Source organism: Chrysemys picta, chromosome 6 (genome assembly GCF_011386835.1).
Source record: "Chrysemys picta bellii isolate R12L10 chromosome 6, ASM1138683v2, whole genome shotgun sequence".
Taxonomy (NCBI): Eukaryota; Metazoa; Chordata; order Testudines; family Emydidae; genus Chrysemys; species Chrysemys picta.
Window position 1 is genome coordinate 133336566 of NC_088796.1, and position 17273 is coordinate 133353838.

General features: G+C 48.7%; 1 protein-coding gene across 9 annotated transcripts in view; it reads right to left on the minus strand.

Annotated features, from left to right (window-relative positions):
• Positions 1-17273, minus strand: part of TMOD1 (tropomodulin 1) — a 108685-nt gene that overhangs the window by 58478 nt on the left and 32934 nt on the right. The gene's annotated exons all lie outside the window — the stretch shown is intronic.

Genomic DNA, 17273 nt, shown 5'->3' on the forward strand with positions numbered 1-17273 from the left:
TTCCAGAGGCAGGTCCTGCCCTTCCACTGACCTTGGAAACATAGCACCACAGCATCTCTCCAAGAGACCTCCGCTCATGGGCAACCTAGGGAAGGAGAGGCCTCAAGTTCAAAAGGGCTTGGGTAACCAATAACCCAGTTCTCCCATGTTACTGTGAACCCCAGGCCAAGTTTGGATTCACACACAGTCAGGGCATTGCAGGCTCACTGCAACCACTGGCCATACTGGAAAATATCACTGTGGCTTACGTAGGAGTAAAGACAGGTCTCAACTGGGACTCCAAGCTCCCTCCCCAGGTCTGGAGTGGTGGTTGTTGATGGTTCAGACTAGAAAGCCCAGATCCAAACCAACCCCTGTGGTTCTGAGTTTGAGTTTTCCACATCCAATCTGGATTTAGTTCCAAGGCAGGAGAAGTCTGGTGAGAATCACTGATCTCATGAGATTTCCACCACTTAGGACCAAAAATCTCAGAAAACCAATTCACAAGGACTTGGACTGTCTAATCCAAACCCAAAGCCTCCCCTAGACCTAATCTGGGTCTGAGCACTGCCTTTTCACCAACTATATAGCTGGTGTGTGCCTATGAGTCAACAGTGTGCCCTTGTTGCCAAGAAGGCTAATGGCATTTTGGGCTGTATAAGTAGGGGCATTGCCATCAGATCGAGGGATGTGATCGTTCCCCTCTATTCGACATTGGTGAGGCCTCACCTGGAGTACTGTGTCCAGTTTTGGGCCCCACACTACAAGAAGGATGTGGAAAAATTGGAAAGAGTCCAGCGGAGGGCAACAAAAATGATTAGGGGTCTGGAGCACATGACTTATGAGGAGAGGCTGAGGGAACTGGGATTGTTTAGTCTGCAGAAGAGAAGAATGAGGGGGGATTTGATAGCTGCTTTCAACTACCTGAAAGGGGGTTCCAAAGAGGATGCATCTAGACTATTCTCAGTGGTAGCAGATGACAGAACAAGGAGTAATGGTCTCAAGTTGCAGTGGGGGAGGTTTAGATTGGATATTAGAAAAAACTTTTTCTCTAGGAGAGTGGTGAAGCACTGGAATGGGTTACCTAGGGAGATGGTGGAATCTCCTTCCCTAGAGGTTTTTTAAGGTCAGGCTTGACAAAGCCCTGGCTGGGATGATTTAGTTGGGGTTAGTCCTGCTTTGAGCAGGGGGTTGGACTAGATGACCTCCTGAGGTCCCTTCCAACCCTGATATTCTATGATTCTATCATTCTATGAAGCAGACAGGAAAGAGCAACCACACACATTCACAGGCACACTTCTCAAAATAACTGCGGGAGAGAGGAGGGCAGAGAGGAGGGCAGAGGTAGTTACGGCAAATCAGGGGGCATGGGTAGAAGTATTGCAGCGAGAGGGAGAAAAGCCACAGAATGTGGGGAGCAGATGTGCATCGTCAGGGGAAATGGCACTAGGAGGGGCAAGTCTTACCCTGAAGATTAACAGGGCACCAGTGTACTCTAGAGTCTGGTGGTGCAGGGGATACCAAGTCGTAGAGAGAAAGAAACTGGAGTCTGAGGAAGTGTCTGAGTGAAGACCACAGAGACGGGGAAATACCTATGGACAAAAGAGAGGGCAGGGAATGGTGCAGACAGCGCTGTGGTGTCAGGAAAGACAGAGGTCCCAAAAGAGGGGTGTGGGGTGTGCCCAGCTAATGCAGAACCCTAATCATTATGGGTCTACAGCAGCTGCCATCCAAAAATCTCAAAGCACTTTACAGACTTTCCTGAACGTCCCCTTGACACATGTCGCCCTCTACCTCACTCGAGGGGCTGCAGAGGCTCCGAAAGTTGAGGTGACTTGCCCAGGGTCAGAGGCAGCCATAGGCTTTGCATCATGGCAGAGTAGGAAGTCCAGCTCCGGCCCTGAGTCCGGCTAGAGATCATTCTTCTTCCTCGAGGCACTGGGGACGCTTCCTGCCTGACTGCTTGGAGCCAGGTACCCTTTTCCTGGACAAGCTATAACCAGGTTGTATGTCTGCTGGAGTGCAGCTGCCCACCAGCACAGCTGCCTTTCCCCAGCTGATGGAAGGAAGACAGGGGCAGGGGCTGGGAGAAAATGTTTGTTTGCTCTCATTTGCCACCTGGATCAGAGAGCTCAGCTAAAACGGAACCTTTCTCTGGGAAGCCAACTGAAACAGCTTCTCTAGGCCACATAGGGGAGACTTAGCCAAGCAGGGACCCAGGAGAAATAAATGGGTCTTACCCTGTGTGGCCTTTTCTAACAATATTTGCTCAAACTCCAAATGCAGCATCAAATATGTGCAGCTTCCAAACACGTGCAGACACCTGGTGAGCAACACAGCTCGCATCGACTGAGCAAATCACTACTGCAGGCCGAACTCAAAAGCGCCCAGCCGAAGGACAAGCAGGAGCAAAGCAGCAGCGAGAGTGATGGGGAGAGCACAGGTCAGCAGAGCCAACTGGATTTCCTCTAGCGCCCAGCAGCACCCAGGGCAGTGCCCACAGCATGACCTTCAGGGGCCGCACTGCAGGAGAGCCAGGCTGCGACAGAGTGACCTGTCACATGGGGCACTCCAATTACGCAGTCCTCTCAGAGGCTGCTGAGCATAGAAGGGGTCTGGGCCTGGATAAGCAGACCCAGGGCCGGCTCCAGGTTTTCTGCCGCCACAAGCTGCAAAAAAAAAAAAAAAAAAAAAAAGCCGTGGCAGCGCAATCGCGCCGCTCCACTCTTCGGCAGCAATTCGGCGGTGGTTCCTTCGCTCCGAGAGGAGGGACTGAGGGACCCGCTGCCGAATTGCCACCGAAGACCCGGATGTGCCGCCCCAATAGCGGACAGAGTGCCCTTGGTATTGGCCGCCCCAAGCACCTGCTTCTTTAGCTGGTGCCTGGAGCCGGCCCTGAGCAGACCCACAGCTGGGGTTAGACTTGCTGGGGCACAAGGCAGAAACTAAGCAGTGGGCCCCCACCATGCCTCCTTAGAAGCTGAAGCCTGAGCCCTACCGCCTGGCGTCATGGCTTCCCTTCCTGAACATTCCTCTGCACCCCCTAGGGCTAGGGTTACCACCTTTGAAATGCAAAAATCCAGCAACCCCCACTCCACGAGGCAACTCCGCAACCCCCCCACCAGCCACTGACAGGAGCTGGAGAGAGCGCACACAGGCAGCTAAGGTTGATAACTTCATCCGGCTCCTCAGGCTGCTCTCTCGGCCCGCGCTGGCTGCGGGGGGCAGACAGCTACTGTGTTTTCAACAGTTCTGATCTGTTGTCGCTCAACACAGAAACTTTCACCATTCACCATCCCAGTGTACTAGGAGAATAATGCAAATCTTTAGACCCACGTAAAAAACCAGCAGATTAAATTGTTTTTCTGGCAACTGGCAAATCCATAAAAAAACCAGCCAAGCCGATCAAATCCCGGCCAGGTGGGAACCCTGTCTGGGGGCCCCACAGTTTGCACACCTCTGCGTTAGTGTGATTTATTTCCACTATAGAGATGAAATTACTGTCATACTCGCATGACATTTACCCACAGAGACTCTGTAGCTCTGATGTATCTTAGCTTCGTGGGGCCCCCCGTGGCGTGGTGGGGCAGCCCCAGCTCATTGCAAGGGAGGAGAGAGAAGGACACGACCATGCTCTGGAACAATGGTTCTCAACCTGAGGTCCATAGACTATATCTAAGGGGTCTGCGAAATAATTAGATCGAACAGAATTCAACTCTATGTACAGACAATAGATTTCCAAAGGGGGCTGCACCTCCATTTGACATTTTCCAAGAGGTCTGCAAATGAAACAGTTGAAAACCCCTGCTCTGGAAGCCGGAAGCCGTACCTAGGCCAGAAACAGCTTGCACCGAGCCAAACACCTGTGGGGCAGGCACTGTGTTTGGGGAGAGCGGGGCACCAGCTGGGGCTTTCCCCAGGAAACTGACGACTTGCTGTAGAGGTAAGAAATCTCTGGGGAAAAGGAACAAGACACTTTCGGCGTAGGTGATAAACAGAGCGCTGACACCCTTGAAGAACTATTCCTGTGAATTCGCTGGATTTGTTCTTTGTTTCCCCACCGTGACGGTCAGGTTATCTTAGCCTACCAGATGATAGCTTGGTAATACAGGCAGAGAGCGCTCTCCCATTGCAACCCTTGAGCTTCCTGCTGCCTCAGGCCCACAACCCCTCATTACTCCAGGTCCCCTGAAATCCCCCGGAGGTCCAGTGGGTAGGGACTCCCCTTTCTGCATCTCAGATTCCCCTCCCACCTTTGCTCTGTTAGACTGCAAACTCTTTGGGGCAGGAATAATCTCAGACTATGTCTGTACAGTGCTTAACACAAGGGGGCCCTGATCATGGTGGGGATCTCTAGTGCTACTGTAATGATGAACTCCCATACCACGGGGCAGGAAGAGGTGGGTTGGGGTAAGGGCTTGGGGGAAGGGGTGGGGTGGGGCCTGGGGCAGAACAGGGTCGAGCACGCCTGGGAACTTGGGAAGTTGGCGCCTCTGCCCAAGACTCCTCTGCCATCCCTATCTTCGGGGGCAGGTCTGTGGCTGCAGGGAGGGGCAGCCTCCCCATCAGCTACCCACCACCTCCCTTGTCAGTTCCGCCATCCTGACGCCTCCCGCCACCCACCCCAGGGCTGCTCCTCCTCCTATGCCAGGGCAATGGGGCGCCAGGGCTGCCCATCCTGCTGGCAGGGGGAGTGAGACCCTGGCGTTCCCAGAACCCTGGAGCGCAGCTGGAACCAGAGCAGCGGCCAGGCGACCGATGGGTCTGTGAGTGGGGGAGAAGGGTGGCAGTGCCTGAGTTTTCAGAGCGGAGGGGAACATCTCAGCATTTCCTGAGGGAAGGGCTCCCCGCATCCTGTCCCGGACTGCCTGCCTGGCTACATGCCTGCTGTGCAGGGGGGCTAGTATATAGTGGGGGTGCTAAGAGCCATTGAACCAAACTGTAAACCCTGCATAGGATGGAAACCGCATCAAGCCAGGGGGTGCAGCAGCCTCCCAGCACCCCTAGTTCCAGTACCTGTGCTGCTGGGGAAGCTGGGCCTGTTGGGAGGTTGTCATCTCTTGCCAGCGAGAGAGTCCCCAGTCTGTCCCCCTGAGCAGTGAGAGCAGGAGTCCAGAGGCCTGCCCTGCACCTCGAGGGGAGATCGTCCCCCTCCCCGTACTGCATAGGGAGATCAGAAACTTCTCTCACTCAGGGCCGGCTCCAGGCATCAGCCGAGCAAGCTCGTGCTTGGGACGGCAGCTTGTACGAGGTGGCATTCCGCCCAATCCTAGGCCGCTTTTTTTTTTTTTTGCCCTTGTCCTTCCCTCCCAGCCGACCGGAGCGGCGTGGAGTCTACCCAGCAGGCAGCGCGGCGGGAGGGGCCACGTGGCAGTGCCCTGCTGAAATCCTGGCTGCCCCCCTTCTCTCTCTCCCCCCCGCTCTCTCCCCCTCCACCCCCGGGCACATCTGCCGTGCTGCAGGGTTGTTGTTGTTTTTTTTCGCTTTGCCATTCTGGCAGCCCGTTTTTTTTTGGGGGGGGGGGGGGGGTTTGCTTGGGGCGGCCAAAAAGCGAGAGCCGGCCCTGCTCTCACTGACCAGAAGGGTCAGTCACCCCGGAGCAGCCGCGCTTTCAACATTATACAGCTAGTGTCAACCGAGAAGATAAAGGGGCAGACTTTCAAAATGCTGCTGCAGGGAGGGGTTTGTTTCAGCTCTTCTGCTGGAGGATCTTGTGGCCAGAGGGTCGCAGGGCAGTAGTGCAAGGGGAGAAGTCACGCACAGCACACAGAGAACCAGGACGCGTTTGGAAAACGGGCCTGGCAAAGGAGATCGCACGCACCGAGTCAGCGTGGAATGTCACCCAGCACTATTTCTGTCCTCTGTCTGAAGGCAGGGTCAGCAGTGCTACACTAACTGAAAAGGAGAACAAAGACTGCGCTGCCGCAGCTGTTAAGAAGCAGCACACAGCCTGAATGTGGCTATATTTAGGCTGCACAAAGAAGCAACTGCGTTGTGCTGTCTCTCAAGATGAAATGGAAAGCCACAAGGTGCTATGCATGGTACTTCATGGAACGGCCCGTTTTCACTTTCCATTCCATGTGTAATTACACTGAAACAAGGGGAAGGAGTTTTACTGGGCTACTGTAGCCGCTCTGGCAAAAATAAAGTGTCTTGTCTGTTTTCGTAATAGCACTTTGTTTGGTTTAGGAGCATTTTAGATTAAAATGGCTGGAAGGCATTGAGTGATTGACAATCTCAGCTCTGAGCTGATATATACAATTAAAACTGCATCACTGTTTTCTTTTTCCACTAGAAGTCTGATTCCTTGCCAGCATTGAGCCGAGAGGATAAATATACATAAATTGTGTTGGAACCATACAAAGCCCATGACCTGTCCCTGACTTTTATTAACAATAACAGTGACAAAATGGGGCTGAGCCCCAGCCCCGCTGCAGGAGGGGAAAGGAGGGGGGAGTCCAGCACTCGCTGCTACTGCAGCTGGAAGCTCTGGACTGCCCCAGCTGCCCGCTCAGGGGACCCTGCAGCCTGGAGCTCTAGGTCGCCCCACTGCTCACAGCGGCTGGGAGCTCTGGACTCCCTCAGCTGCCCGCTCAGGGGACCCTGCTGCCTGGAGGTCTGGGTCGCCCCACTGCTCACAGCGGCTGGGAGCTCTGGACTCCCTCAGCTGCCCGCTCAGGGGACCCTGCTGCCTGGAGCTCTGGGTCGCCCCGCTGCTCACAGCGGCTGGGAGCTCCGGACTCCCCCAGCTGCCCGCTCAGGGGACCCTGCTGCCTGGAGCTCTGGGTCGCCCCGCTGCTCACAGCGGCTGGGAGCTCCGGACTCCCCCAGCTGCCCCGCTCAGGGGACCCTGCTGCCTGGAGCTCTGGGTCGCCCCGCTGCTCACAGCGGCTGGGAGCTCCGGACTCCCCCAGCTGCCCGCTCAGGGGACCCTGCTGCCTGGAGCTCTGGGTCGCCCCGCTGCTCACAGCGGCTGGGAGCTCCGGACTCCCCCAGCTGCCCGCTCAGGGGACCCTGCTGCCTGGAGCTCTGGGTCGCCCCGCTGCTCACAGCGGCTGGGAGCTCCGGACTCCCCCAGCTGCCCGCTCAGGGGACCCTGCTGCCTGGAGCTCTGGGTCGCCCCGCTGCTCACAGCGGCTGGGAGCTCCGGACTCCCCCAGCTGCCCGCTCAGGGGACCCTGCTGCCTGGAGCTCTGGGTCGCCCCGCTGCTCACAGCGGCTGGGAGCTCTGGACTCCCCCAGCTGCCTGCAGTGGCTTGGAGCTCTGGGTCCCCTGGCTGCTTGTGGCTGCTGAGAGCTCAGGGGACCCTGCTGCCTGGAGCTCTGGGTCGCCCTGCTGCTCACAGCGGCTGGGAGCTCCAGGTCCCCCCATCGTGTCTAGGAGCTGCAAGGATCCCACCCTCACCCATGGCAGCTTGGACCTCCAGACAGCGGCATATCATAGCCTAGGCCAACAAGGCCTAGGCCTAGGGCGGCAAATTTTCAGGGGCGGCAAATTTAAAATAGCAGCCCAGCATTTTTGTAATCGCGGCATTGCGTGCCGCAATTCTACCAATCATGATAGCGCTTATTGAAACCACCAATGACGGCGCGTCGGAAACGCCATTTAGTAAGCAACATACTCGGGACTGGAGTCACGACGACAATCCTAAGCATTATTTAACAATATGACTGGAAGGAAGAAATTAAGCGCTGCTCAGTTAAAAAAAAAATGCTATACAGAAGAAAGAAAGGGAAAATGAAATGATAGCAAAAATGCGCAAAATTGATTCCTTTGTTGTATCAGTTAGTGCCGACAGTGAGACAGAAAAAAAAGTTGAAAAAAGTAGTGAAGTAAAAAGTGAAAATATTGATGTGTATAAAGTACATATTAAAACTAATGAAGAAATTCCAGCTGTGGTTAGTGTTGAAGAAAATGTTCCAAATACTAGTGTATCAGAGACTACCAGGAATCATGTTGATCTGGATATCTTTGACAATACTGCAGAGATTTGCGAATCACATTAATCAGAAATTCAATCTGATATTGGAATATCTACTATAAGTGACGACCCGGCCCAATGGATATTGAATGATGCTACAATTGAGTATTTATCAACACATGGTATTAAACAAAATATTGATAGTGATTTTACTAACTCAAAAAGGCAATATACCGATAAAATGCGTGTTCTAACAAAAAATGTATTTGAACGACATCTTTTAAATGGTGAAGTAAAGCCAGGGCAATATCTTGTATATTCAGAGAGCAAAGGAGCCGTGTTTTGTGCCCCATGTCGATTATTTGGAGGGATCTCTAGTCTGGCGACGACTGGATACCATGACTGGAAAAACATATCAACTTGACTACGTGAACATGAAAATTCGACTGAACATAAAACGTGTGTACTGACAATGGTGAAGAGAGGCGAGATATCCAGAAGAATTGATATGAATTTAAAATTTCAAATGGAAGAAGACATTATGTATTGGAGAAATGTGTTGAAAAGGATTGTAGCAGTGGTAAAGAAACTTTCAAGCAGAGGACTTGCATTTAGAGGTAAGGTGGAAAAATTTGGATCACCTTATAATGGCAATTACATGATGGCCCTTGAGTTTCTCGCAGAATTCGACCCATTTTTAGCGAGTCACATTGCACATTATGGAAATGAAGGTCGAGGTAACGTATCTTATCTTTCATCCTATATATGTAATGAGTTTATAAAATTGATGGTGTCAAGGCTGCTTCCCCACTCTGAACTTTAGGGTACAAATGTGGGGGGCCTGCATGAAAACTTCTAAGTTTAACTACCAGCTTAGATCTGGTCCGCTGCCACCACTCCCAAAATGCTAATTCCCTTCCCTGGGTAGCCTTGAGAGACTCTTCACCAATTCTTTGGTGAATACAGATCCAACCCCCTTGGATCTTAAAACAAGGAGAAATTAACCATCCCCCTCCTTTTTCCCATCAACTCCTGGTGGATCAAGATCCAACCCCTCTGGATCTAAAAACAAGGAAAAATCAATCAGGTTCTTAAAAAGAAGGCTTTTAATTAAAGAAAAAGGTAAAAATCATCTCTGTAAAATCAGGATGGAAACTAACTTTACAGGGTAATCAAACTTAAAAAGCCCATAGGAATCCCCTCTAGCCTTAGGTTCAAAGTTACAGCAAACAGAGATAAACACTCTAGCAAAAAGGTACATTTACAAGTTGAGAAAACAAAGATAAAAACTAACACGCCTTGCCTGGCTGTTTACTTACAAGTTGGAAATATGAGAGACTTGTTCAGAAAGATTTGGAGAACCTGGATTGATGTCTGGTCCCTCTCAGTCCCAAGAGCGAACAACCCCCAAACAAAGAGCACAAACAAAAGCCCTCCCCCCACCAAGATTTGAAAGTATCTTGTCCTCTTATTGGTCCTTTGGGTCAGGTGTCAGCCAGGTTACCTGAGCTTCTTAACCCTTTACAGGTAAAAGGATTTTGGAGTCTCTGGCCAGGAGGGATTTTATAGTACTGTACACAGGAGGGCTGTTACCCTTCCCTTTATAGTTATGACAGATGGCTTCAAATGTGATCTCAATTATTATTAAAGAAGTAAAAGAAGCCAAATATTTCTCGATAAAGCATTGACTCAACTCCCGACGTATCTCATGTTGATCAATTGGCTTTTATATTGAGATATGTAAACGATGATGGCATACCAGTAGAGAGGTTTCTTTGTTTTTTACCAAATACTGGCCACAAATCAGAACAGTTAGCTGATGCTGTACTTTCAACTTTGATTTGTTATGGATTAGATATCGCAAACTGCCGTGGCCAGTCGTACGACAATGCCACTAACATGTCTGGTGTATATAGCGGGTTGCAAGCAAGAATTAAGAATATAAATCCTTATGCTGTGTATGTGCCTTGTTCTGCGCATTCTTTAAATCTGGTTGGAGTATGTGCAGCAGAAAGTTGTCAAGAAGCATGTTCATTTTTCTCAACTGTCCAACATCTTTATTCATTTTTTTCTGCCTCTACTCACCAGTGGGAGATTTTACTATCTAATTTGAAGCCAGGCAGTAAAGTAATAAAAAGACTTTCTGAGACTTGCTGGTCATCTCGAGTGGAAGCTTGTCATAATTTGAGTAACTGGAATGCTATAATTAAAGCCTTAAAAACAATGAAGGAAGATGCTACTGAGAAACCTGTTACACGTAATGAAGCTGCAGGCTTGCAGCAAAAACTCGATTGACTTGAGGCAGCTTTTATGGCTGTATTTTGGAGCTCACTCTTGGAAAGATTTCATATAACTGGCCAAAAACTGCAAAATGTTTATATTGATATACAGACAGTTGTAGAACTCTACAACTCACTAATAGGATACATTAACTCTATACAGGGCTTTTTTGATATGTACGAAGAGAAAGCCAAAGAAAAATCTGAAATTGAAGACTATGAATTTGACACAAAGCGAAAAAGAAAGCGTAAACTGCAAGCTGAGGAGACACGCGAAGTTGAAGTGGAAATGTGAGGTAGAGATAAATTTAAAGTAGATACCTTTTTAACAATACTAGACCTTGTATGTTCTGAATTGAAACGCAGAAGTAATGCGTATCAAGAAATTTATAGCAGATTTCAGTTTCTGTCTAACATTACCAATACTTCAACAGCAGATATAACAGTTCATGCTAAAAAATTACAGCTATGCTACCAAGGAGATTTAGAAGAATCATTTGTGAATGAGTGTCTACATTTTCGATCGTATTTGGAAGGTGTCGAAATTCCTGAAAATGAAAAGAAGCCAATTATAAGATATTGCAGCCTTCTTCGAAATCGAAACATTCATTCAGTATATCCAAATCTTGATATTGCCTTCCGAATGTTCATTTGCACACCTGCTACAAATTGTTCAGCAGAACGATCATTTTCGGCTTTAAAAAGGGTGAAAAACTACTTGAGGGCTAATATCAGTGAAGAAAAATTAAACTCCCTTTCTCTCCTGACAATTGAAAAGGATCTAACAACTTCTCTGGATTATACAGAATTAATTAATAAGTTTGCCGCTCAAAGGTGTAGGCATAAACAAATGTAATTACTTACTTCTCAAAAACTTTTATTTCTTTCATTGTATCTACATAAAATAAAAAAATAAATATTTGATATACACCAGACCCCCGCTTGAACGCGGCGTTTTGAATCCATGTGTGCAGTCCCATGCGGTAACCGAAATCGCGCTATACAGACTAAAACTAAAAAAACTAAAACAAGTTCATATGGGGCCAGCTGCCGGGGACGGCAATTATTTCAGGGCCTAGGGGCGGCAAAATCAATAATCTGCCACTGCCTCCGGACCATGGTGGCTGGGAGCTGCGGGGGGCCCCACTGCTCATGGCAGCTCAGAGCTTCAGGGCCTCAGTCAGCTGACAGCTCCAGCTCCCTGCACCGAGATTGAAGTGGAAAATGTCACGGAGGTCACAGAAGTCATGGATTCCGTGACTTCTGTGACTTCAATGACATAATCTTAGCCTTAGCAATTATGCACAATACTCGTATTTAACAAGGAAATTACAGCTGTTCGGAAACATTCCGATGGGATAACATTCTGTCAGAATATGCAGTTCTATCAAAATGCTTCCCAAAACTGACATATGCAGTGTTGTTGTCACCATGCTGGTCCCAGGATATGAGAGAGACAAGATGGGTGAGGTAATATCTTTTATTGGACCAACTTCTGTTTCACCTCAAATTTAGCTGCAACCTCTGAATACGTTTCCCAGATTTCAAGAAGAGCTCTGTGTAAGCTAAAAATCTCATCTCTCTCACCAGCAGAAGTTGGTCCAATAAAAGATATTACCTCACCCACCTTGTCACACAAAATTGAATAATTTTTGCCGGAATTTCATTTTTGAAGAAAACCAGGGAGAAAAGTGTTCTGACAATGTCAAAACATCTCATTTCCATTTTTTATGTTGTTTATTTTGTACTATAATATAAAATGTTAAAGGCAAAATAGAAACCGAATGTTTTGACTGACAGGAAACAAATTTGTTTAGGAATTTTCCTTTGCATAGAACTTCAAAATGTTCAGGTTTGTTCCAATCTCAATTCTTCTCACACGCACACGCACATGCACACACTCTACTCATGGATCTATTTAAACTGGTCTAGGACAACATTAGCTTTTCAGTGCCTGTTGCTAGTATCCTTTTCAGTACCATGGGAAGGGAGCATGTCTAGTGATTGAACATAAGAACAGCCATACTGGGTCAGACCAAAGCTCCATCCAGCCCAGTATCCTGTCTTCTGACAGTGGCCAATGCCAGGCACCCCAGAGGGAATGAACAGAACAGGTAACCATCAAGTGATCCATCCCCTGTCGCCCATTCCCAGCTTCTGGCCGTCAGAGCATGGAGTTACATTCCTGCCCATCCTGGCTAATAGCCATTGATGGACCTATCCTCCATGAACTTATCTAGTTCTTTTTTGTACCCTGTTATAATTTTGGCCTTCACAACATCCTCTGGCAAAGAGTTCCACAGGTTGACTGTCCGTTGTGTGAAGAAACACTTCCTTTTGTTTGTTTTAAACCTGCTGCCTATTGATTTCATTGGTGACCCCATAGGTGCTGGAACTAGGGGTGCTGTGGGTGCTACCACACACCCTGGCTTGAAGTGGTTTCCATTCATATGCAGGATTTACAGTTTGGTTCAGTGGCTCTCAGCACCCCCACTATACACATTGTTCCAGCAAACCTGGGTAACAGCAGTTCTTGTGCTATGTGAAGGGGTAAATAATACCTCCTCATTCACTTTCTCTGCACCAGTCACAATTTTATAGACCTCTATCATTCCCCCCCGCTCATTGTCTCTTTTCCAAAGTGAAACGTCCCAGTCCTTTTAATCTCTCCTCTGTGACGTTGCACTCTGTATAATTTTATGAAAATATGCTAATGCATGTGAATATAATGTAACTGGAATATGCTTCATGCAAAAGGTTGCTTTTAAGGTATCATTACAAAGCTTATAATTTACTGAGTGTGGTTATTCTATTTGTATGTATGTATCATTCTTGTATCTGAAACTAGAAATATGAAATATAACTCTGAGGGCCTATTGTAATTATGCAAAGTGTGGGCCATTAATGGCGGTGTGGAATTTTGATGACTCCCATTAACCCGGACAATTGACTGTAGATGCCTCTGTTTACTTGTAAGACTTCCTGTATACTTGTGTGCTAGCAAGTGGGCAAGGAAGTCTTACAGTGACATGTGATCATGTCACCTGAACTGGAATCCATCTTTAACGTGGAATCCATCTTTAATCCATCTGGTGCTTTTCCATTTAGAAGGAGGAGTGGGAACCCAGAGAGGGACAAAGGATTCCCGCCTTGTGCAAAAGATATATAAGGGGATGGAACAGAACAACGGGGGCTGCAATCATGAGAAATCCCTTAGCTACCACCTGAGCTGGAATAAGGACTGAACCAGGGGAAAGATTGGGCCCAGACTAGGAAGGCATCTAGTCTGTAAAAGAAGCTTATTGGAACATCTCTGAGGGTGAGATTTCATCTGTAATCACTTTCTTACTCTATTAGGCTTAGACTTGCATGTTTTATTTTATTTTGCTTGGTAATTCACTTTGTTCTGTCTGTTATTACTTGGAACCACTTAAATCCTACTTTTTGTATTTAATAAAATCACTTTTTACTTATTAATTAACCTAGAGTATGTATTAATACCTGAGGGGGGGAGAGGGGCATACAGCTGTGCATATCTCTCTATCAGTGTTATAAAGGGCAAACAATTTATGAGTTTATCTTGTATAAGCGTAAAACGGATTTATTTGGGGTTTGGACCCCAATGGGAGTTGGGTACCTGAGTGTTGGAGACAGGAACACTTCTTAAGCTGTTTTCAGTTAAGTCTGCAGCTTTTGGGGGTCGTGATTCAGTCCTGGGTCTGTGTTTGTAGCAGGCTAGCGTGTCTGGCACAACCAGGCAGGGCACTGAAGTCCCAAGCTGGCAGGGAAAACGGGCTCAGAGGTAGTCTCAGCACATCAGGTGGCAGTTCCCAAGCGAGTTTCTGTGATCCAACCCGTCACACTCTCCTCATCCGGAAGCTGTTCAATACCCCTGATAATTTTTGTTGCTCTTTTCTGAACCTTTTCTAATTCCAATATATCTTTTTGGAGATGAGGCAACCAGATTTGCACACAGTATTCAAGGCATGGGTGTACCATGGATTTATATAAAGGCAATATGATATTTACTGTCTCAATATCTAGCCCTTCCTAATGGTTCCCAACATTCTGTTCACTTTTTCGATTGTGGCTGCACATTGAGTGGATGTTTTCAGAGAACTATCCACGACTCTTAAGAGCCTTCTTGAGTAGTAACAGCTAATTTAGATCCCATCATTCTGTATGCATAGTTAGAATTATGTTTCCCACTGTGCATACTTTTGCACTTATCAACGTTGAATTTCATCTGCCATCTGATTTATAGTTCCCTGGTTAGAGCAGAGAACTAAAGTCAGGATTGTCGAGCAAGTGCATGCAACTTTTGGGTTCTATTCCTGGCTCTGTCACCTTGGGCAAGTCACTTAACAGCTCTGTGTCTAAATGGAATATAAATACATATCTACCTCTCCAGAGTGTTATAAATAGTTTAACTAGCTGTAAAGATCATTGGAAGGAATTATAATTCCTAATACCTCAGACTCTGGAAATGCTAAATACCTATAATACATTCCCCCTGCACCACTGTAATAGCATTCCCTATTGTCTTATGGAGGCATGTTGGCTAGTTAAGGTTGTGCTGTGACTTGATACTTAAAGCATTTTAATCCTTCTATTTTACACCATAGCCATTGAATTTAGTCTTTCCATTCATCATCATACCTCTGCCAAGGACAACGGCATTTTCCATGGTATTTTTTCACTAAAATGTACTGACTATGGCAGAGGAAAGAGGCCTGAGCCCTCTGATGCACACAGATCAGCGCCAGAGCACAGGAATAGGGCAGCTTTCAGAGCCAGCGCAGGGGAAAGCTGACAAACTGCTCAGATCCACCAGCACTGCCCAGCCAACCCCCAACTCCCCAGCTGCATTCTCACAGACATGCCCACTGACTAGATGCTGTGGGGAGGGAGTGGTGGGAGCTGAAAGGGGTTTCTGCTGGATGGGGCCATGGTTTGGAGGGAGAAGTGAGACCAGAGAAGAGCTGCATGCTGAGGAACCACAGGGAATTCATCAGAGCCATGGGGGAGTATGGGCAGAATGGGACTGGGCCGGGGCAGAGGGGGATGTTCAGTGAGGTTATGGGGCAGGAGAGGGGACATGCAACCACAGAGGAGCTGAGCTCCAATGGGCTTCCTAAGGGTCAGCAGAGGAAAGCTGTTCACCACCACTTCCCCAACCCGTGCCCACTAACCAGAAACCGTGCTCTCTTTCTTCCATAATGCCCACAAAGCCTTTCTGCCCTACCCATAACCCCTCAATACAGCCCTGCTCCCCGCATCCCCTTTACCCCAGCATCGTACTGCTCCTTCTACAAGTACCCCAGTCCTAGGCTCTGCCAGCGCATGTGTCTCTGGAATTTACAGCTGATATCAAGCGAAGGTTGGGCATTGAGTGCACAGTGGCTGGCTGCCAGATGGCTCTGAAAGGGCATTTTCTGAGGAGGCTGGGTGCTGGGAGGGAAGGCATGCCGGAGGAGGCTTGTGTGGACATGGCTACTGAGCTAGCTGGTGATTTCTGGGTTTTAGTGAATGCACTGCTAGGAAATGAACCACAGTGATGTTCCTGACGGAGGTTTGGTGTGGGAGTATTAACTGGTGCTCGGGCAGTCCAGGGCTGAACATGCCAAATGAAGGGCCTTCTGCCTCGTCCTTTGGGGGCTTATTCCACAGGCGAATAAATCCCATTGTGGAGACGTTCATCATGATATTCCCTCTTTGTTTCATCCCACTGATCCTAGTTATAACCCCTCGGTTGCACCACAGCATGTCGGTGCAGCCTTGTGCTTCCACCCTTTATGTATTTGCAGGCGGTTATCACGATCCCCTTTAGTGTTCCCTTAGCCAAGCTGCACGTAATAAGCTCATTTAATCTTCCCTCCCCAATACATTCCCATAGACCCAGAACCAGTATGTTGTTTTGTTGAACTCTCTCCAATTTGTGAGGATCCCCCTGGAGACACGGCACCTGGAACTGGGTACTTTATTCCACGTGCCGTCACCCCAGAGGCCAGCAGACAGAGGCCAACGTTCTCCTAAATGGGCACCTAGAGTTAGGCTTCTAAACCCATATCCCGTCCTCTCAGAATGAATCATTATGGGCATCTGTTTCTCTGCCAGCAAGGCCCTCACCTACGGAGTCCTGCAAGACTCAATTGTGTTCCCGAAGCCATTGGGACAGCTCATCAGCTGTCAATACAGGCCCATGTGCCAACAGTACGCAGATGACAGCCAGGTCCAGGTCTCCTTCCCAACAAGTGTAAAGACGCCATTCCTCGGCTCGCTCTGTGCCTAGCGCCAATGGGTGGCTGGCTGGAGCCAAGCCCAAGCAACACTCAGGACGCTGACAGGAAAAGGGAAGAGCTTTGAGGACCTTGATACGTGGTAGAGGAAGAACTGGCAGGACTTGGACAGTCTAGAGGTGGAGGAAGGAAAAGCTGATCCCCACATCAAGGGCTCGGGGATGGGGGAATTGGTGGCATTTTCACCAGTGGCATTGGACGGGGGAAACAGAAGGCTCAATAGGAAAAATAAGGAGTGCCGTTTTAGCCATATTGTGCTAAGCTGCAGGTTCGGTGTTTGGGGAGATGACAGAGCGAGAGCCTGGCATGTGGGACTGGTGAACCGGGGTCAAGAGTGGAGGGGAACATCTCCGAGGCATCAGCACAGAGACTGCTTGAAACTATACAAGTGGGGTCGACCAGCCAGGGACAGGGCACACTGGGGACGAGGCCCCAGAACTGCACAAGTCCCACAGATAGTGGGAGAAGGGAAGAGGACCCACCAAGGAATCAGTCAGGGTAGGAGGAGCAAAGAGCAGTCATGCGAGCTGAGGGAGAACAAGGAAGGAGTGAGCAATGCTCTCACACAGGAGTCAGGGAGGGTAAAGCTGTAATTTTCCTGTGTGTGCTGCAATCTCTCACCCACACACAACTGCTTCCAAGAGCCTTGGCTTGGTCTACGTGACCAAATCTGGCTCCGGGTGCCAGTCTGGCATCTGCCTCTGCCACCAGCTGGTGTTGAGAACAGCTGTCACGCCAGTGGGATCAGCACCAGCAGCTTGGAGGCTGCTGCACTCTACATCCAGATCTCAACC